General features: G+C 35.6%; 1 protein-coding gene across 3 annotated transcripts in view; it reads right to left on the bottom strand.

The window, feature by feature from the left end:
• NKAIN2 (sodium/potassium transporting ATPase interacting 2) overlaps positions 1 to 22800 on the bottom strand; it is a 1054519-nt gene that overhangs the window by 984165 nt on the left and 47554 nt on the right. The gene's annotated exons all lie outside the window — the stretch shown is intronic.

Genomic DNA, 22800 nt, shown 5'->3' with positions numbered 1-22800 from the left:
CAATGCCTGTGGGATGAAAATCCCTCATGGTCTGACTCCTGCTACCTTGTATAGTCTTATTCCAAGCCATTTTTGTCCATAAATACTTTCTATTTTAGCTCTAGCAAATTAATTTTATAAAAAAACTTATTGAGTTATAATTTGTATCCAATAAAATGCACTTATTCCAGAGAAAAAAAAAACAAAGTGAAAGAAACACAAAATTCTTTCCCATGGCCTACCAAGATTTTCATTATTTGGCCCTGAATAACTTTGAACCTCATCTTTTCTTTTTGTTCTGACACTCCAAATACATTAATTTCTTTCAGATTTTCTAACAAACCAACTTCATCCCTCTCTTTGCAACAGAGTTCCCTGTCCTTGGAGTAAGTTTTCCTCAGGTTTTCCCCTGCTTGGCTCTTTCTTATCATTCATGCCTTAGATTATATATTAGCTCTTTGGGCTGGGGGGGGGGTCGTCCTTGAACATACTCTATATCACTTCATTGCATTTCATTTTCTTTATAGTATTTATCACTATCTGATATTTCTGTTTACTCATTATTTGTTGATGGTCTCACCCCACTAGAATTTATGTTCCATCACAGTAGAGACCTTGTCTATCTTGCTCAAAGTTTTAAATCCAACAGCAAAAATAGTGCCTGGCACAAAGTAAGTCCTCAACAAACACTTTTTGAAAAAACTAATAGGATGTTCTTAAAACATGTGTGATACCAGATTGTAGGATTGACCAATAATAATTTTAGGTGTTATAATAAGGATTAATTTCCTGGAGAGCTAAAAATATCAGAGTTCCATAATCAATCACACTTATCTTTTAGACAATTTTAATAATGTATCCAGCACTTAAAAACATCTCTTAGTTTGTTTTATTCCCCATAATTGAAAGGAGGAGCCTAGTGATTTAAGAGCAATGAGTGTCTGATTGAGACCAAACTAATCTTGCTTTCAGCATTCTTGGTGATTATCATTTCACCTTTGAGTGAGCTGTAGTGGGTTCATGAGACCTCTGGGTTCTTATTAGCTAATTTTTATAAAATAATGCAGCAAATTCAGACAGTGGTCTGCTCATATATCCTCAAATTCCTTGATCACCATCATGAATACCAGAACCTGCTGTGCTTTCAGTCCAACACCAGCACTTACGGCTTTCCATAGAGAGTTACCTCAAGCTGCCAGATCCCATCTTGCCTCAGACCCCTGAGAGTTTGGGAATTTATGCCCTCCTGGGACACCATTAACCAGTGACTAAAATGCACATGGTTGTAAACAACCTGGCTTCTGCTAGTGACCCGAATAATTCTAAGGTATGCTCTGCACTGTCTCCAAAGCTTCCTCAGGGCATTATCCTTGATATTAAACTCATATGTGAACTTTTTCCTTTCCAGGCCCACTTTCTCATTTTCCTAGCAGTTTGAATTGGGAACACTTCCTAATAAACTGCTTTTACTTGAATCCTCACCTCAGGTTCTACTTCTGAATAATTCAACCTAAGATAATTAATAAAAGCAAAATAAAATATGAAAAAATTAATAATAATAAACATAATTGTAATTATTGGTGATGCTTCCAGAACAGCACAACACTGGGTAAGCAGTGAGGAATAAAATGACCAGCTTAAAAGGATGTCAAAATTGGAAAGGGCATGTCAATAAATGAAAAATCTAGAATCCACTGCACTTTAAAGAAAGGGAAACACAAATTATAGATGATGGATTATAAGTGTTTTGCATGTGAGATTATAAGGAAATTCAATCTAGGATTCATGTTCAAAGAAATAAATTTGGCTTTACAACTAAAATACCAGTAAATGAATGAATATTTACATGTTTTAAATTAAATAAAATGTTTAACTTTTTAAATGTAAGAATGGCATCAGACATTTGAATAACAACATTAGAAGCTAAAGGGCAGAAAAGAAATTCCTTCAAAACCCTAGGGGGAAATCACTTCCATACAAGAAGTCTATATCCAGGCAACTAATTTTAAGTGGAATAGATATTCAGATGTGAAAAGTGTCCAAATATATCTCCTGTGCCGCTTTTTCTGGAAGCTCCTGGATATGTACACTATTAAAACAAGAGAATAAAGCAAGGAGAAGAAACATATGGGATATCAGAAACAGCATTCAACTGGGGAGAGGAGGCAAAGAGGGTCTTTAGGAGGTGACAGTGATGAAGGTTGGCTCTGCAGCAGACCTGGAACATATTTCAGCGAAATTTATACTCCTAAGGGAGAATTCTGGGGATGAAGTGGTGAACAAATAACTCAATAATAAAAAGGAGCATTGTTAACAAAAGGGAACCAAAGTCAAAGAGAAACAAAAAATATGTATGGTACAGCTGTGAATAGTACTTTATAGTCACAACATGACCACACAATACTGATCTAACAAAAAGTATGACATAATTATATTGGTAAGATGGGGACATCGAAACTGGACATATATGATTGCAGAAAGGAGCCAAATCCCCAATTCTTGTGGTGGGAAATGAACAGGTAATGTGTAAAATTGAAAATATCAAGAATCAGCAATGTAAGCATGCCAGTGAAGTGTATGGAGCAAATATCAAGAAAAATAGTTGAAGAGTTGAAGAGGTGCTTCTGATGATTGGAAAATGGGAGTAGAGAGGAGATTATGTAAAAAAAAGACATATATATACATACACACACACACATACACACATATATATATATATAACTTTAGTAAAGCAAAACATTAAAAAAAGAGAGATAAGAGCTTGAGTAATTTTTCTCTTATCTCATATTTGAGCACTTAAGCACTTAACATGTATTTGCCTCACTGGAAAGAGTAGAATATTTTCCACGATAGCTGCCTATTTCAAACAAGGAATCGTACCGGGCACTAATTAATAGGTAAAGGAGTTGAATAAAGTGACATGAAAGAAAAACTCTAAATTCCCAAATAACAATACAATACCTAACATTTATTCAGTGTTTAATATATATCTGTACTACATATACAACCGTATTGCTTTGTGGCAGGCACTAGGATGATCCACATATTACAGAGCAGAAAACTAACTCTTAGAGAACATCAATCTTTGCTCAGTCTCATACATAGAAAGTGACAGCACTAAGATTTTTGTTCTCTCTGGTGGGAATGCTTGTTCCCCAGAAATCTAAACGGCTTGAAATCCTACCTTCTTCAGGTCTTTGAACAAATCCTCCCATCTTAGGAGAATTTCCCTGACCACTCTATTTGAAACAGAAATCAATCGAAGTGGAAATGAATCACTTCTTCCTTCCCCAACTCCCCGCCATACACACCAGCTTTCCCTTCTCCCAGGCTGCTTATTTTCTCCATAGTACTTCACCATTTGAAATACCAAATTTATCTATATTGTCTATTGTCTGCCTTATCACCTAAATGTAAACTAAGTAACAGCAAGAATTTTTGTCTCTTATCTGTTATATCCCCAGTGCTCAAATGAGCATCTGGCACACAGAGTCAAAAAATAATTGTCAAGTTTACTGACAATTACTGATTTAGAATCTGAGCTCTTCACCACCATGTTACATTCCCAACTCCAGTTATTCATTATATAATGCTGCAGAGATTATCATGTTTTGACAAAATATTTTCAACTTACAAAAAGACAGCACCGAGGTAAGACTTTTGTGGAAACTCACACACAAGTCCATTTAGACCGCTTATTTTTTCCTATGTAAAACAATGGCTTTTAGGACTGTCTTAAAATTTGTAAATTTATCTTTGCTTTCTCCAGGCCTATCCTTTAAAGCATTTACTTTTACTAATAACCAACCATAAGCAAATGCCTTGTTGTCCTAAGTCGGTATCATGGAAAGAGAACAATATCCTTGTTGGGAGAGTTTCATTTAAGTAAACTAAATAGAAACACATACATTCTCCCAAAGCCCTACCAGCAGAAAGCACTGCTATCTACAGTCATTCAAGAAATTGATATGAATCCAATTGAATGACTTCAAACGTGTTCTTGTAGATGTTGAACTATGCAATTTGTTCAGCTGCCATTTAACGACAGGCGAATCATGGTGTTCTTATTCTCTCTGTGAACAAACTCTAACTCAGGATGGATGCAAGTATAATGAGTTAATAATTTAGCTTTCAAATCAATTCACAGTTGCATGGGCTTAGAGCTTTGGAAGGGAGTATGAGAGCTGCAGAAGGAAACCCACTCATTCTGTTGCTGGTTGGTCTAAAAGATGAAAATCTATAATCTGTTCCAGTTCCATAGCTGTAAAAGAGCTAATGACCAATGCAATAAGCTTAGAGGCTAATTTTTCATCTCAAATATACTGAGTACTTTCTGATAAGAGGTCAATTAGGTCTAGGAAAGAATAAGTGTGGGCCTATTTTATGGAGTAACTGAGTTTGATGACAAATAAAGCTACTCAAAGTAAATTTCATTTTCCAAAGTGTTTCTTTTTCCTTTTGTTAAAAGCCTATGTCTTTCTCAATTTGTCTTTAAAGTGTTTTATATTTAGAACTAAATAACTCTTCAGGATCTTCTAGTTCTTTGGACGTTTTAGGATTTAAAGATGACCGATCAATCACAGACTTTATTTGGGTCATGAAAATTCTTCCTGATAAATGTACATACTTCATTAGTATGTAGGTCATTTTCTTTCTTTTCTGCTTATCCTCTTTCTTTCATTTTAAAAAAGTATTAACCATCTCTAAAATATAAACAAGAACTGACCAGATGATTTCTATAATTATTATATCAGTATTAATGTTTTCTAATATTATGCAGAGTTCTGAGTACAAGGTATAGTGGGTCATGTGGTAAAGTAATTATTTCTACACAAAATGTGTAAGATGTTAAATGAGGAAGCCAATGGGGCAAGTTAGTTTGTAATCAACTTTTCTCTCTTTGCCTATATTCAGGTAATACAAAATAAAGGCAGAGATTTGTAAATAATTTTGAAATTTAATTTCTAAACCATACTACCTGTATATTCATATTAATCAAACCAGTGATATTACTAGCACACTCTCTATTCCTGTATTACTGAGAAACTCAGCTGGGGAATATATTTTACTGGTAGTCGAGAAGAATGGATTAACTGTCAATTTCAGCATTCAGAAAAATACCACAAGCAGTTTGAAAATTTTTAAACATCAGTAAGTACAATAACTCTTCTTATGGCAAACTATCATGGAAAAATGGTTCCATGAAGCTTAATTTATACATACATATGTCCCAGCCTTTCATTAATTTATTTGGTCATTTCATCTTCAAATCCTTTTAGAATCTACTTAGTCTCAGTCTTAGTCTCACCTAAGCAATGGTGAAGGGTTAGACATGCATATGACATAGCCATGCCTCCAGGGAGCTTAGAGCCTCATGGAGGAGACTGAAGCAAGTCCACAATTAGAACCCAGTACAACAGTGTATAATTGACTGATGCTCAAATATCACAAAAGCTCTCATTCCAGTAGCAATCTGAGTCAAGGGGAAGGAGCTGGGATGAAGTGTGCTTTGAGAAAGGCTCAGAAAAGAGGAAATGTTGGAGGTAAATCTTGAATGATGAAACAAAGGTGTGAAAGTACATTCTTGCATGAGGGAAATAGTTTATGCAAAGACAAACATTTTGAAATAGTGTAAAACAGCATGGAAACCACATATAATTGGCAATAGCCAACATTTTTGAGTCACTATTTATTTGCCAAGCATACTAATAAGCATTCATTTAACACAACAATATTGTGAAGTAAATATTTTATTCTCATGGTATTTTATTAGGAAACAAAGACTTAGGAAGACTATATAACTGGTGCAATTCATACAGAATTTAGACTTGAGCTCAAGTAATCTGATTTCACAACTTTTAACGAATCAACCAATATACCAGACTGTCTTAAGACTAATAAAAGTAAAGTGACAAAAGAACATAAACATAGCCAAAAATGATATAATACTCTGCTGAGGAACATGTACTTGTTCTTAACGGCATTAAGTAGCGATTGACAAATTTTTAAGACAGGGCATTACATATGTTACAGAAATTATACTATTTCAGCGGAGAGTAGATATGAAGATATGACTAAGGGCACCAGGGCAGATAAAAGATGAGAGATACCTAATGTCAAGAGATCTTCAGGAGGTAAATTCAAGAAAACTTAGTAGCTGATTAGATACGGATGGTTAGAAAGAATATTGAAACCTCTCCCAGGCTTTGCTTGGGAACAGACAGATAATAGTGGAGGTCAGAAGGAAGGTCTGTTTAGGAATGAGAAGTCATTTATGTATGCAGCATTAAATAAGGCACAGTTACAACTAAAGTCACTATGGAAGAACACGAGAATTTTAGAAAGACGGAAGGGAGACTGTATAAACAGAACCCTAAAAATACCAAGTTTATGGGGTTGCTGAGGGAAGAGGTAAAGAGCAATCCAGAGAGGGAGAGCAAATAAGAGAAAGTAAGGTTATCATAACTAAGGGATAAGACAGGTTTTAACAGGCGGATTCCACAGTCAAATGCTGCTGACAGTAAAAGAAGCAAACGTAAAAATGTGGGCAGGGCGCGGTGGTTCACGCCTGTAATCCCAGCACTTTGGGAGGCCGAGATGGGCAGATCATGAGGTCAGGAGATTGAGACCATCTTGGCTAACACGGTGAAACCCCGTCTCTACTAAAAACACAAAAAATTAGCCAGGCGTGGTGGCGGGCGCCTGTGGTCCCAGCTACTCGGGAGGCTGAGGCAGGAGAATGGCATGAACCCGGGGGGTGGAGCTTGCAGAGAGCAGAGATCACGCCACTGCACTTCAGCCTGGGTGACAGAGTGAGACTCCGTCTCAAAAAACAAAACAAAACAAAACAAAACAAAAAAATGTGTGTATTACGTTTGCTAATGAACATCCTAGCTTGTTTCCGTAGAACATTTGGAATGCCTAGGAAGGAGATTATAACAGGTTGAAGGTGTGGGACTCGAAGAAGTAAAAACAATGAATGTAATTACTCTTTTAAGAAATGTAACTGCCAATGATAGGAGACAGGCAATGTAATAGTCAGATGAGGATGGAGTTGTCAAAAGGAGAGGGAAAAAGAGTAAATACAAGAAGAGATGTTGAAGGTACAGGAGAGAGAAAACGAAATAACTAAAGGCCCTGAGTGAAATGCATGAGAGACGTTTACTTCTGGTTGCATCTGCCATGGGGAAACGTCAGCTTTACCTAAGTAATACATCGTATTATGGTTTATACTAGGGAGATAGACTCCAAAACTACCTATGGTATCCATGGGTACCCTTGGAAGTGACACAGCTTCTATCATTTCACAAAGAGAGCTAGGTTTTTTGTCTAATTAAAATATATGAGAAAATACATTTTGTTACATTGTACAATTTAAAATTTTGACATTTTTGCCTTATATAATTATGTGTTTCCAACTATTTGCACGCTTTAAGTCTTTTTCTCTCACTACAAATTATTCACGCATTTTTTGTTTTCACAATATTCAACAAAGCCATTCTTCTCTTTGTTCCAACCACGATTGATTTTGGTGTAATGGCAATGGCTTGACATAGACTCATGGAACCACATGGCTCCTGAGGGGTTACTTAACTAGCACATATAAACCATCTGGAATTCTGAAGTTTATTTCCAAGAATATTGATATGTTATTTTTAAAAGCAGGCTGTGAAATAACTGCATTAAAGTTAAGAATTGGAAATATTTTAGTTTACACATAGAATAAAACATATAACAAAAATAAGTGAAATATAATGATATTTAATTTCTTGTTTTGAATCAATCATAAAATTAAAGGAGCATTATGAGAAATAATTAAGAGGTAAAGATTTCCATATAGTTCAATAGAGAATGTAAAATACTGCTCACTGGAATAGATGCCATTTTAGAGTTGTCTTTACATCAAGACTTTTCTAGAATGAATTAAAATAAAGATATCTTACATCAATATAGTATCAGATATGGTATTTTGTTAATATTGAACAACTGTCCAAAAACTATTAATAATACTTATCTCTTTGAAAACATTTCAAGCACCGGGATAAAATCACCAAAATGTCCCAAGAGACTTGTTTCATAAATAATACAATAGGCTTTTTATATATTAATTTGTCAGTAGCAATGTATTGCTCACATTGAAAGAAGCTGTGTTAGACCTATTGACAATTTTAAGAGATTCTAAATAATATTTTATTCTTTTTTCACTAAAAGGGTCCTAGACTAAAAGAATGGTCTTTTCTAAGGGCAGTTGTTTTAACTTAATTAAAAGGAATAGAGAAAAAATGTGAAACTATTATTGGAGCACAGATGACTATATAAATGCAATAAAACCTCAACAAAAGCACAGATAATTAACCAGGATATTTCTGTGTAAAATTTTAATGATTAAAGGTTGATATAATGTTTTTGCTAATTGTTCTAAATAACCAATTAATCTTTAGGAGGTTAACTGAGATTCAATTAGCACACGTTTTAGTTTTAGAGGCAAATATAGAACACTTGAATAGTGACTACACTCAACTTATTGAATTTCGATTCTTAATATATTTTAAAATTTTAACTTATCCAAGCTCACTTCTACCTCAGGGCTTAGCATTTATTGTTCCCTCTGCCCAAAATGTTCTTCCCTCCAGTTATCTACATGGTTCCCTCGCTCATTTAATCTACGATTTGCTCAAATGTCACCTTACCAGAAATACTTTCCTTGACCGCTCTAAATGAAAATGTACCTTCCTCCAACCACATCTCTAACTATCCCCTTGCCATGTTATATATTTGTTTATGGTCTGTCTGCTACACAAGGATGTTAGCTTCATAAGAATGGGCACTCAGTTTTGTTCACTTCTGTATCTTCAGCTCATACAATAGTACTTGGAAGGAGGAAGAAAGTCAATAAGTATCTACTCAATGAATAAATCTTACATTTACATTCCAAAGATGAAAAGATGATTTATTTGACATTGAAATAGAGGAGTCAAGATCACTGAATTTTACTCTGTAAGTTATCCACAACGTCCTGCCTATTTATTTACAATATAAGCTCACAATACTAGAACCAATTTCAGTCTAACTACTTCTTATAATGTGTAAAACAGACTATAGAAATCTGGGAGACACTGGCTGGCAGATCCCAAAATGTTTTCTTATACCTTTCTCATGCTTTCAACAACAGGAAATAAAGAAAAACAAAACAAGCAAGCAATCAACAAAAAAGAAAACACAACCTGAGGCTAGAGGAAGTAGTAATATCTGTCTTTATAAGATTATCATGTTCTTTGATTATTTTGATCTTTATAGCTGAAAGAAGGAAAGATGTGTACCAAATGTTAAATCTGAACTCTTTTTTTCTTCATTAAGTATACCTTCCATGACAGCCATATGACTGGATTTATAACATAACTTTATTGTTATGGCAGAAAAAAAAAAGGGGGGCTTTGGTAAAATAACCTTACTGGGATGGAAAGGCTCAAGGTGGACAGGAGAGGAAGAGGAGACCCAAATTTATAAGATGAGGGAAGAATTTTTACCCTCTGCAAACTGCATTGTTGTCCTAAGAGCAGCGTATGGGCCTAAGTGCTGGTGTTGTAAGTCCAGGAGGAACTTTAGGTATGGAAGGCACCGATGTGTACCAACTCTACTTCCGGTGTTGCCTACAGGCCAGAAGGACCTGAATAGTAATCACTTTCCTACCAGTTATCACTATAAGCCACAAACAGTTTCCTCAGAAGTGAGATCATCTGATCACAACTTAAGTAATGATCCTATGGAAACTCCAAGAAGGGCTCAGAAGACTATTTCATCCCTCTACACATTAATTATTTGCTGGCATAAACAAAAGTTCATAGATACTGTCTATAAAAGATAAGTTGATAAAACATAAAACTTCATTTGGAAGTAACAATGAAGAGCGGGGGAATAGGTGAGTAAAACTGAAGTCCAGATTAAGTCATTAATTGTTACAGTTATCTATAAACCTAATTAGAACAAACGTGGATCACTTCTGACAGACTCTACACTGACCAAATTATTCTAATCCAGTTAGAAAACCAAAATCCGTAACATTTAATTTTAATATCTACTTCTACCCTAAAAGCTCTTTTCAACATAAATGTTTCCCCCTCTGCCTCCACAGGGCTCTGTCCTTATCTGTGGCTCTGACACTTCCTCCAGAGGCCAGCTGGCAATAGAGAATAGCTGTTTTTAAAGTTTACGCTCTGAATATTGTGATCTTTACTCCTAGAGAATCCTACAGGTCTCATAACAGGAAAATAAAGCTCTTTGAGCTGCAGCTATTCAATAAAACAATTACTCATTGGCTACCTGCTATGTATACTACACTGGATGCACCCAGGGACTCAGTGGTAAATAAGACTAAATCTTTACCCAACAAAGACTTTACCGTACAGTAGGAGGAAAGTGACAGATACATGACTGACAGTCATACACCTAGAAAAACATAAGATATATGCCATAAGAGAAGGGAAGTCAAAGACTCTGAGAGTCCAATGTAAAACAATACTTTATGCACTTGTAGGCACCAACACGGAGACAGGTTATGAGAAATGGATAGTAACAATTGATATTGTGGGCAGAAAGAACAGTATGAGCAAAAGTAAGGCATAAGGAAAAATACATAGGAATAAAAAGAAGTTCAATTTATTAGATCACAGGGTATAAACTATGGAGCGGTAGAGAATGAACTGAGAGGCGATACTATTAGTTGGCCGGGGATGCTAAGATGCTACATTTGAGTTCAATCAGCAAAAGGGGTATAAGAAAGAATATGAACTAGATAAAGGTGTTACGGTGTTTAACCTTTTTGGATGATGAAGTGAGGAGACACAGTGGCTCATCAGGATGCAGCTACTATAGTCCATGTAAGCTGTGATAAAGATCTGGAATGAAAATGATAATCAACATGGGCAAGAGCAATAAAATTAAGACAGAGTCAAAAACTAAAAAACTGAGTTTGCAAAGGATTGACTGCAGGGACATTGGAGAAGGACATTTTAATGACATCTCTGAGACAGTGAACTTCAGTGACATGAGGGAGCGTGAGGCAACCCCGTAAGCACTTCGTATATTTTCTGTCATTCATTCCTCACTATAACAAATTAATAAACAATTCTCCCATTTTATATATGAAGAAATGGAGGATTTGAGAAAATGGTCAATTTGAACTGTAGTAAGTGACAAAGCTGGAGTCTAGATTGAGAACTTCTTGGTTATATTATAGTCTTTAGAAGAATGACAGTGGTAGTAATAATAATAACAAAAATATATTTTGAATTCCAAGTTTGTTCCCAGATATACAAATTAATTGACATCAAATTATCATATGCATGTATGTATAATCTAGTAACCTTATTTAATTTTCCTTATCTCTATAATAACCTGGCTAATTGGCAATATTACAGTACAAATAAGATTTTGATACAAAGGTATCAAAATAAATTAAAGGAAAATTAAACCAGAGGGGAAATTTAATCAGGAATATAAAATATAACTATGCATAAGGTCCAGTTTAGAGGACAATCTAGGAAAGAATAAAAAATAAAACTTACAGGTTACATTTCACACTCGGGTGTTTTCTACACAGATGAAGATAATGAAATGAATTATCTAACTACATGATTAATTGGCACATTTTCTAGATTTTTCTCCCTAAAATGACAGAAATAGAGAGACAAACACTTATTGTAATGTGACCTAGGGATAGAATCTCAATAAAATTTAGTATGACTTTCAGGTCATTGTTTCTATAAAGAAATGACAAAAATCTGCCCCTATTTTATCACCTCCAAATGTCTTCCAATGGTGTATTACCAGGGCTGTAAACTAGTCAAACATCATCACATTATAGCACATCATAAATTTTTACCTGAACACATGAATACATTTTACATTATTGACCTTTATAGACTGAATTAATTTTGGACACACATACAATATAATATTAGACCATGAACAGATATTTAGAAAGCTTTGCTTCTGACCTCTAAAAAATGCTACTAAAATGAAATAGACTTCCTCTTATTTGTTTCTGGCTTCAATTTACATTTACTTAGCTTCTTTTGGTCATGGTTTATTAGAAGTATTTATTAAAAGTAGACAGAAATCTTAAAGGCTCTGATGGTAATTGTGAACTGAGCACTTACTGGAAGCCATTCTCTGCCCCTAATACATCATTTAATAGGCACAGGAGGTGACATGGTATAGGAAGAACACAGATTTGGAAGCCCATCGATGTGGGCCCACTTAGCATCTCTAATCCTCCACTGTTCCTACAGGATACCTGTGAAGAACACCTGAGTGGTAATGCTGGGGCGGGGAGGAAAGATGTTGGGAAGATACCTGGCCACACACCTGGCATACTGCGGGCACTCTGAAAATGGGGTTGATATTTTTGGTAAGCTTTCTCAAAGGGGCAAACACTGAGTGGGAGTGAATTAGAGGCAAGGAGACAGGATATGAGAAGTGCAAAATAGGGAGAAAAGTATGTGAGACGTGGTCAGAAGAGAAGGAGATAATTCCTCACTATATACACGATCGCCAGGCACGGTGGCTCACGTCTGTAATCCTAGCACCTTGGAGGCCAAGGTGGACAGATACTTGGGCCCAGGTGTTTCAGGACAGCCTGGGCAACACGGTGAAATCACATCTCTACAAATAATACAAAAATTAGCTGGGTATGGTGGCACGTGCCTTTAGTCCCAGCTACTCAGGAGGCTGAGGTGGGAGGATCGCTTGAGCCCAGGAGGTTGAAGCTGCAGTGGGCCATGATAGAGCCATTGCACTCCAGTCTGGGCGACAGAGAGAGATCCTGTCTCGAATAATAATAATTAATAATAATACATACACTATTATTTTAAAAGCTTGGAACACACTGGTGCAGTTGGTTTTCAATCAAATCCATATCCCCAGCCCTATAATTTCTGTTTCTGGAGATAATATACTTTTTGAATACTTCCCGGCATTTTTTTTTTATTTTAACAAAAAATTGGCAGGAGGGAGATGGGTGCATCTTTTCTTCCATCTGTATTTCTCTCCTGCCTCAGCTTGTGGGTGAGTAAAATGCTCTGCTGACGTTTGGTGAAATTCTTGGGGCCAGACACCTCATCATCTTGTACTTTTAAATAGTAGATGTGCTTTCAGTGCTTCAAGTAGAAGTGCTTCCACTGTAGCACTAAGGATAAATCAGATAAAAATCACATCTGATTTATCCTTAGTGCTAACTAACTAAAAGGGGACATTTTTGACAAGCAAATTTGCTTCTCAAAATTGAACAGGGCCAGGCGGATTGGCTTACGACTGTAATCCCAGCACTTTCGGAGGCTGAGGCAGGCAGATCACTTGAGGTCAGGAGTTTGAGGCCAGTCTGGCCAACATGGCAAAACCCTGTTTCTACTAAAAATACAAAAATTAGCCAGGCAGGGTGGCAGGTGCCTATAATTCCAGCTACTCGGGAGGCTGAGGTAGGAGAATCATTTGAACCCTGGAGGCAGAGGATGCAATGAGCCAAGATCGTTCCCCTGCACTACAGCCTAGGTGACAAGAGCAAGATTCCATCTCAAAAACAAACAAACAAAAAAAGCAAACAGGCAGATACCTAGATGCTCCCTGTTCTAACAAGACAAATGTGAGAGTGTTACAGATGAAACAGGGGATAGATAACAGGACCAATGGATGGACCACATGCTAAAATGGTCCTTCTCAAAATGCTCTTGAGGATGATGCTGGACAAGATTTAGAGAAATCTGTTAAGTCCTGAATTGGCTGCCTTTTTTAAAATAACATCTTGCAACTTACAAGTCCAGGGAAAATGTATTCTTGGTGTGTCTATAACAGAAGAAAATGGAAACACTGTGGAGGGAACAGAAATACTCCAACAGGCTCATTGTAATATTACTGTTATCATTGCCATGACCAGCCTCATTGATCCACCCAACTCATCACATAACCTTTTGATTATACTTTTGCTTCCCACATATCACTGACATGATTTGCTTTCCATACAGTCTATCTATATGGAAAAATGTACTGATCACATGGAATCTGTTCACAGCATCAGTGAATTCCAATAGCAATTCAAAAGAATAGTTTCTATTTGTGATTGAATTTCTTATGTCATTCAACAAAAAGGAGCTAATTGTGTAGTCATAAATTAATTATTAGTTGTGTGCTAAATTGTGCAGTTATATCCTGTGTGGTAACTCTTCTTTTAAAACTATAGAAATTCTAGTAATTTATGTACATATATATGTTGAAGTTATACATATGTACATATATAATGAAACACACATATGTCAATATATGTGCTTATAAAGAAGACGTGCAAAATCTTACCCTTTGTATAAGAATGACTAAAAAAATTAGTTCACCTGTCTTAGCATTCAGTGTCCTCAGAGTCATTCCCATCACCACAGTTGCTTACTCTTCTCAATTAAATCTTCTGGCACCACACCCACTGTTTTCAAGAACTTCCCGGTACTGACCTCAACTGCTTCCACAAAACTGACTCTTCAATAATGGGCTGAACTTGTTTCCCATTCAATACGACTCTGATTTTGATGGTGGCCCAATATGACTGTGATTCTGATCCACGGAGTCTGACCTGAAGTCCATCAGCCTAGAATCTCATCCAAGTTCTACTACTAAGGAGAGAACTATTTGCATAGCTCTAAATGCAGTACTTTCTGCTTTAATGACCTCTATCCTGCATTCCTCTATAACTCCATGTTAGCCTGTCCCTTAATTGTAAATAAGTAATTGGGAAAAATTTTTTCCCCTATATACTCTCTCCCTCAAATTCCTCATCTATAAAACAGGTTTTGAAAGTTAAAAAGACAATGTTAGAGGATGGGCACGGTGGCTCACACCTGTAATCCCAGCACTTTGGGAGGCCGAGGTGGGCGGATCAGCTAAGGTCAGGAGTTCGACACCAGTCTGACTAACATGGAGAAACTCTGTCTCCACTAAAAATACAAAAATTACCCAGGTGTGGTGGTGGGTGCCTGTAATCCCAACTACTTGGGAGGCTGAGACAGGAGAATCGCTTGAACCTGGGAGGCGGAGGTTGCAGTGAGCTGAGATCACGCCACTGTACTCCAGCCTGGGCGACAGAGTGAGAATCCCTCTCAAAAAAAAAAAAAAAAAAGAGAGAGAGATAATGTTAGGAAGAACAGTTCCACACATAGTACATGAAAATATTTAAATTCCTTTCTTCCCAGGAGTGGATACTTTTATCAGTTTCGTATCTCCCTAATATACTTTCTAAACTGCAGAAGAAAGAACACATTCACACTATCTCTCCAAGTCAACAGATAAATCTGATATGTCTTTGCTTAGGAGGTTAGCCTTGTCAGGCCAATAATCTGTGTCATTCTCACTCTTCAAATACAATTGCACTGACATATGGGGCAGCTGACTACATTTTGGAGAGGTTAAATGAAATTATGAAAGCAGAAGCTTTGATCTTCTGGCCTGCAGTGTGCCTGGCGAATACAATCGATAGTGCTCTGCTTCAATATGTGTGGTCTTTTTTCCTAAGAAATCAGTTATTTAAACATGTCTTTATTAAGCATGTTGAACTGCCAGAAGAGCTATATTAAACAAATGTGTTTTGTTCTGCATTAAATGAATTTCTGAGAATAAGAAGTGTCTTCTCATGTAAAAATTCGTCTTAACATCATATAAGGTAAGACAATGGGCTCTGGTTTAATATAATTTTTTCTCCATGTTTAAACTTCTACAAACTTAAAAAATAAAAATTTTTAATTATTATGGCCTATTGCTTAAATGTAACTGTAAAAAAACATGGTTGCATGTTTATACACATTGATGCTATTGTGAACCACCTGAAAAACCGCATAATTTTTTTTTAATTCCATAATTACAACTTTACAAGCTTATAGCTCCTTAGGAACCATTACAGACTACAAAATAAATAATATACACACTGAAAAGGCCCTGGTCGCACTGTCCAACAATCATAACATACGCAAAAGAAAAAATCTAAATCACGGGCTTGTTTTATATGATAAGGTCCTACTGCTATAGAGTTTCTTATTTTAGGGTCCATGATGAACTCCAGGGGTTCCATAAACCCCTGACACTGTATGTAAAAAAATGTGATAGGCATTTTTCTGGACAGAGGTTTCATAGCTTTCCCAGACTGTTAAAGCAGTCCATTACACTTCCATATCAAAAAAACACAAAAGACTAAGAGAATTATACTTCAACTATGAGGAATAAAAATATTAGAAAAAAGATAAACAATCAAATTGAGATTTGATTATTGTAGTCAGAAAAGGAAAATTAGCAACCCCACTGTGTCTTATGTTGTTGTTTGTATGCTTTTGGTACCAGAAATCAGTCAGAAAGTTATTTTTATTGTTTATGGGATGAAATTGATTTAATTAGGAGAGGAAAGTATTAAAAGACATGAGCAATTCTCAAACTTGAGTAGGCTCAACCACCTGGGGGTTTGTTTTAGTACAGAGGCTGGCTCCACCTCCCACAAATTCTGCAGGACTGTGGCGGAGCCCCAGATCTGAATGTTTAACAAGCACATGGGGTGTTACAGATATAGGTAGTCAACAGAACCCCTAGCAAGAAACACTTCATTCCTTCTAATCCATTACAAATTTATCTTTAAATAGTTTGCTGTAATTTGTAAACTAGATATCCCTAAACAAGAATCTGTTTATTGACATTTTTTCCAAAAAGCAACAACTAAAGCTCTTACCAACTTTATGATATAGAGTAAATCCAAAAAAAGAGAAACACTTATATGCCAATGGCTACTTTTAATAATTTTCAGTATATCAAATGATAATTTCAGAAGCCATTTTATTAACTACTGTTCACTAAAATAAGAATAAATGAAAACCAAATAATCACAAAGTTACATTACAAATATTACAAGACCGAGGGTTAAATATAGAAACAATTTATTTTATATTCTGAGACAGTTTATCGGCTTAACAACAACATTTTTAATACATCCATAATGTTGGAGTTATAGGATCAAAAAGCTGTCAGAAAAGTTATGAGACTTCTGGTTAATTCTCCAACATTCATTAGTTCTATATGTCTGGGAGGAAAAACAGGAAGGGGTTTTATTGCAAGGTCTAAAATAAACAGGCCATATAAAGTTGACAGCTCATTATGATAAGTGAAAAAGAAAGAAATCAAAAGAAACCAAGGATATAGGCAACATCTTAACCATTATTCCCAATTTAGTGTTTTTAAACTATAGATAATTTGAAACCATAAAATCCTAAAAGATATTGTGGGAGGGTATAGTGCTTTTAATTGTAAAACTTCAAAATGATATCACCCTGATAATTGCTAAAACTGCATTTACACCCTGCAGGGTACAAGTAATAAGGCCAACCTAGTATTCCTCAAAACATAGCCATCATTTTAATAGTTCTACCATACGTCTTAGCAATGCAATTAATTTTCTGGCATTTATGCAAGTTTTCTACGGTGAATCCATGTGAACTCAGACATTGTGAGGCAATTTTTATATGTGGGATACACAAATAGCCTTGTCACTCAGGAACTGCCTCCTTAATGCAAAAACACCAGCGTATCTGTCTCATTTCCATTATCCCCAGACATGGCATGTGCAGCACATAAGGGTGGCTGACAGAAAACTGTAGTAACTGTGGCTGGTCTATAATAGTCTGGCAATAAAGCTGGTGGCAAATATGGTGCTCTGACAAGTATGGAGACACACAACCACAAAGAATCAGTGCTAGATAACACCCCTTTACACATATCACTTCTGCGTCAATTTGCAATAATCAAAGTCTTCTTAAAATGACATTCATATAAAAATACAAGTTTAAGTGTTTGCTATTCAAATTAGTTTCCAGAATCGGTGGGAAATATGATGTCACATTGGCAGTATTCTTTTATGTGCCACCCAGGTTCTAAATGTCAGACTTAAAACATCCAAGAATATTTTTCACTGTTTGCCTCAGTCACATGTATTGCAATAGAAGGATAATAATATTTGTTCACAATATTTTAATTTCTACAAATTAGAGATGAGATTCTATTACGAAATTCATAAATGCAATAAATTTAAAACCCATGGCAAAGACGTGATTTCCAACAAGGCCAATTTCATATATTATATTAAATCTGCTTACGTAAAGAAATACATTTATACTATTTTCTTGTATGCTATTTTATCTATCACTTTTCAAACTCACAGCTATCCAATTGACTTTGACATTAGGATATAATGACATTCTGGACAGAGTAGAGGTATGACTGCTGCTCCAAAGACAGTGAAGGGAATCATTTCATTTCAGTGATAACGCCAGGAGAAAAACAATAGTCACTGGTGTCCTGTCTCAGACAAGGAAAGACGCAGAAGACCAAAGTTCCTTTAGATCCACCTCAGTGTTCAACATCCTTCTAGGAAAAACCTGAAGACCTAATAAAGTTAATGACCTTCTGATTCTGTCACAGAAAAGTTGAGTGAGGGCACCCACCCTCCAGACTACAGAGCTTCACCCTCCTGCTTGGACCTTCAGTTCTTCTCAATTAAGATGAAGGGACTTGTACAAGTTACTTATGTAGTATAAGGCTAACCTTTCTCATCCGTAAATTTGGATATTGATGAGTACTTTGTAAGGTTGCTTGGAAGATAAAATGTAATAATGTATGTGAAACATTTGGCACAGCACCTGGCATATAAAAGTACTTAAGTGTAGCATTAAGTAATGTATTATTTAACTAATAATAAACACTGTTAATGTTTTAATACCCATAATAAGTTTGATTCATGGAAAATCTCCCTTTCCAGCAAATAGTCAAACATTATTGTGGTGACATTTTTCCTCTACAGATAAGATAAAGCCAGACAACTTGGCATGTGGCATATGTTCTAAAATTGTATAAGCTACCAAAGGCAATGGACAAGCAGATGAGTGCATTTTAAAAATTAAAATGTCTTTTGATTGCTCTGCCTTATGTCCTGTGTTGAAAAGAGGCACTGACAGAATCAGCATCTCTATAAATGATGGATTTTGTACAGCATAAAAAAGGCTGTACAAAATATAACAAAGTATATTTCAAATTTTGTTTTGAAAGCACTGATTCCCATACATCTTTGAAATTAAATTTCCCTCATGGTTCATCTTTAAACCCTTTACCTTGTGCTAAGAGGAAAATATGAGTAAGATAATAAAATTTATTGGCCAGGAGTGGTGGCTCATGCCTGTAATCCCAGCACTTTGGGAGGCCGAGGCAGGTGGATCACCTGAGGTCAGGAATTCAAGACCAGTCTGACCAACATGGTGAAACCGCGTCTCTACTAAAAATACAAAAATTAGCCAGGCGTGGTGGTGGGCACCTGTAGTCCCAGCTACTCAGGAGGCTGAGGTAGGAGAATTGCTTGAACCCGGGAGGTGGAGGTTGCAGTGAGCTGAGATAGCGCCACTGCACTCCAGCTTGTGCAACAAGAGTGAAACTGTACCTCAAAATATATATATCTGCAATTTCATTCAAATGTAAACTGCAGATAAACATTAGAAATCACATAAATGAATTATTTTGCTAGTCTGATTTTTCTATATTCTCCTCTTTTTTGTCATTCCTCCCGAATATTCCTCCTGAATATTATCCTCCTTTTTGTCATTGCTCCATGTACCTGAATTTCACTTGTATTTCTTTTTTTTCTTATGTTTTCATAAATACAATGAAAAGGCTAATGTTTCTAGCACAGGGCCTTGTTTCTGCTTATCTGATAATGCAATAACTAATATTTCATTATAATATAATAAATGTTTGTAGAATGAATGAATAAAATGTCAGGTCTAATTCTTTGCTTTCTTTTTTATTAATATTAAATTTCCCATAGGTTTTCTCTGTCTACTTGGACTGCAGGCTGAAGAGACCACTGAATTTTTCTATTGTAGATTTGTGAATTATGTATAAAAAATGTGTTGCACTTTACAGAACTTTGGCATTTATCCATTTACACTGAGTAAGCTTGAGGTGAAAGAAGAAAGATCTTTTTTCTTAGGGGTAATTACTAAATTTCTACTGTCATAATACAAGTCATTTTTTTCCCCAAGATAAAGCTAAACAGTTATAGGAAACTGATCCAAAAAAAGACTCTTGCCCTTCACATTAAAACATATAACTTTACTGTACTCTGTGGTACATAGTAACAAGACATGAGGGCTCTGAATTAATCTTAGTGCTTATTTAGGAAACATCAATGATGATACTGAACATGATGATAATGATACACTAGTCTACAGAATGCTTGCGGATATCACACTAGCACCTGTAAAACATGGTACAACGTTTAGAAACATTTAATTAATGCCACATAATAGCACATATTTGCCTTATTCTCTTGATTCCAAAGACTTCCATAGAACACCACATCTACTCTACACAGCAACATCTCTTTTTGGATTTTCTGTGGCAATGTGTATTTATACAAAGTTCAGGAAGGGACAAGAAGAATTTGATTTCCACATATAAGTGAGATTATATAGTATCTGTCTTTCTGTGCCTGGCCTATTTCACTTAACATAATGTTCTCCACTTTCATCTGTGTTGCTCAAATGATAGGATTTCCTTCTTTTTAAAGGCTGAATACTATTTTCCACATATTCTTTACCCAGTCGTCATCCATTGATGGGCACTTAGGTTAATTCCACATTATGGCTATTGTGAATAATGCTGCAGTGAACATAGGACTGCAGATATCTCTCCAACATACTGATGTTATTTCCTTTAAATATAAACTCAGTTAGGGGGATTGCTGGATCGTGTGGTAGAGAGTGAAACGGTGGAGGTTGGGGAGATGGGGAAGGTGTTAGCTGAAGGATGCAAAATTTCAGTTGAACAAGAAGAAAACATTCATGAGATCTATTGTATATCAGAGGTACAATAGTCAATAGCAATATACTGTGTATTTGAAATTTGCTAAAAGTAGATTTTAAGTGCTCATCACAAAAAAAAAAGAAGTTTGTGAAGTACTGCATATGTTAATTAACTTGATTTAGCCATTCTACAATGTACACATATATCAAAAGATCATGTCGTCGCTTCAATAAGTGGTGCTGGGACTGGTGGACGTCTACATGCAGAAAAATGAAATTGGACACTTATATCATACCACTGGACAAAAAGCAACTCAAAATGAGTTAGAAACTTCAGTGTAAAACCTGAAACTAAAACTTCTGGAAGAAAACATATGGCTAAAGCTTCATGACACAGATCTGGGCAGTATTTTTTTGATATGATCCCAAAAGCATAGTCAACAAAAGTATAAACAGACAAATGGATTACGTGAATTTAAAAATCTCTGCACAGGAAAAAATAAAAATAAAAATAAAAAATAAACATACTGAAGTGACAGTATATGAATGGGAGAAAATATTGGCAAGCCACACATCAGATAATTAAGGTCCAAAATAAATAAGGATCTCAAAGAACTCTATCACAAGACTTAAAAACAGGCAAATGGCTTGAATAGACATTTCTCAAAAAAAGACATACAAATGGCCAACAAGTATATATTTTTTAAAAAGCTTGACATCACTAATCATCAGAGAAATAAAAAAGATGAAACTAACAAGTCTTGGTGAGGATGTGGAGAAAAGGAAACACCTGTAAACTGTCGGTACTGCAAATTAGTAAGGCTATTATGGAAAACAGTATCAAAGTTTCTCAAAAAATAAAAAACAGCTGGGCATGGTGGCTCATGCCTGTAATCCCAGCTACTCAGGAGGCTGAAGCAGGAGGATTGCTTGAACCTAGGAAGCAGAGGTTGTAGTGAGCCGAGATTGCGCCATTTCTCTCCAGCCTGGGAGACAGAGTGAGACTCTATCTCAAAAAAAAAAAAAAAAATTGAACCACCATATGATCCAGCAATCCCCCTACTGAGTATATATTCAAAGGAAATGAAATCAGTATGTTGAAGAGACATTTGCACTTCCACGTTCACCGAAGCACTATTCACAATACTCATGATGTGGAATCAGCCTAAGAGTCCATCAATGGATGATGACTGGAAAAAGAAAATGTGGTATCTATATGCAATGGAATACAATTCACTCTTATAAAAGAAAGAAATCCTATCACTTAAAAAAATAGATTTACTTGGAGAACATTATGTTAAGTGAAATCAGCCAGGCACAGAAAAATGAATACCATATGATCTCACTTATATATGGAATCTAAAAAGTTGAACTCATAGAAATAAAGAGTAGTTACCAGTGGCTCAGGAGATGTTGGTCTAAGATACGAAATTTCATTATGAGAACTAAGTTCAAGAAATCTATTGTACAACATAGTGACTACAGTTAATAACAATGTGTATTCTTGAAAATTGCTGAGACAGTAGATTTGATATGTTCCCACCATAAAAAAATGATGTGTGTGAATGCATATGTTAATTCGCTCAATTTAGCAATTGTGTATTGCAAAATAAGTTGTACATAATAAATAAACGCATTGTTTGTTTGCCAATTAAAACTACATTTAAAATAAAATTACATAATGAAAAAAAGTCAGAAGTGAATTCTGGGAAAGAAGACCTTCTACTAAATTAGCTTACTAAGTACATAAAAATTGTTCCCACAAGAACATAGATACAATGTCCTTTGGTTACTCATTGCTTCAATTCAAACTGCTTCTCTTTGTTGATAACATTGACTGGGAGACCCACCACTAGCCCTTAGGTTGGGGAAAAAAAAAACATATATATATATATATATATTTATTTATATATTAATGTATAAATAAATATATTTATAAATATATAAAGAAATATATAAT

Source organism: Rhinopithecus bieti, unplaced genomic scaffold (assembly GCF_001698545.2).
Source record: "Rhinopithecus bieti isolate Rb0 unplaced genomic scaffold, ASM169854v2 scaffold_83314, whole genome shotgun sequence".
Taxonomy (NCBI): domain Eukaryota; kingdom Metazoa; phylum Chordata; class Mammalia; order Primates; family Cercopithecidae; genus Rhinopithecus; species Rhinopithecus bieti.
This window is presented reverse-complemented; position numbering and strand designations above follow the sequence as displayed.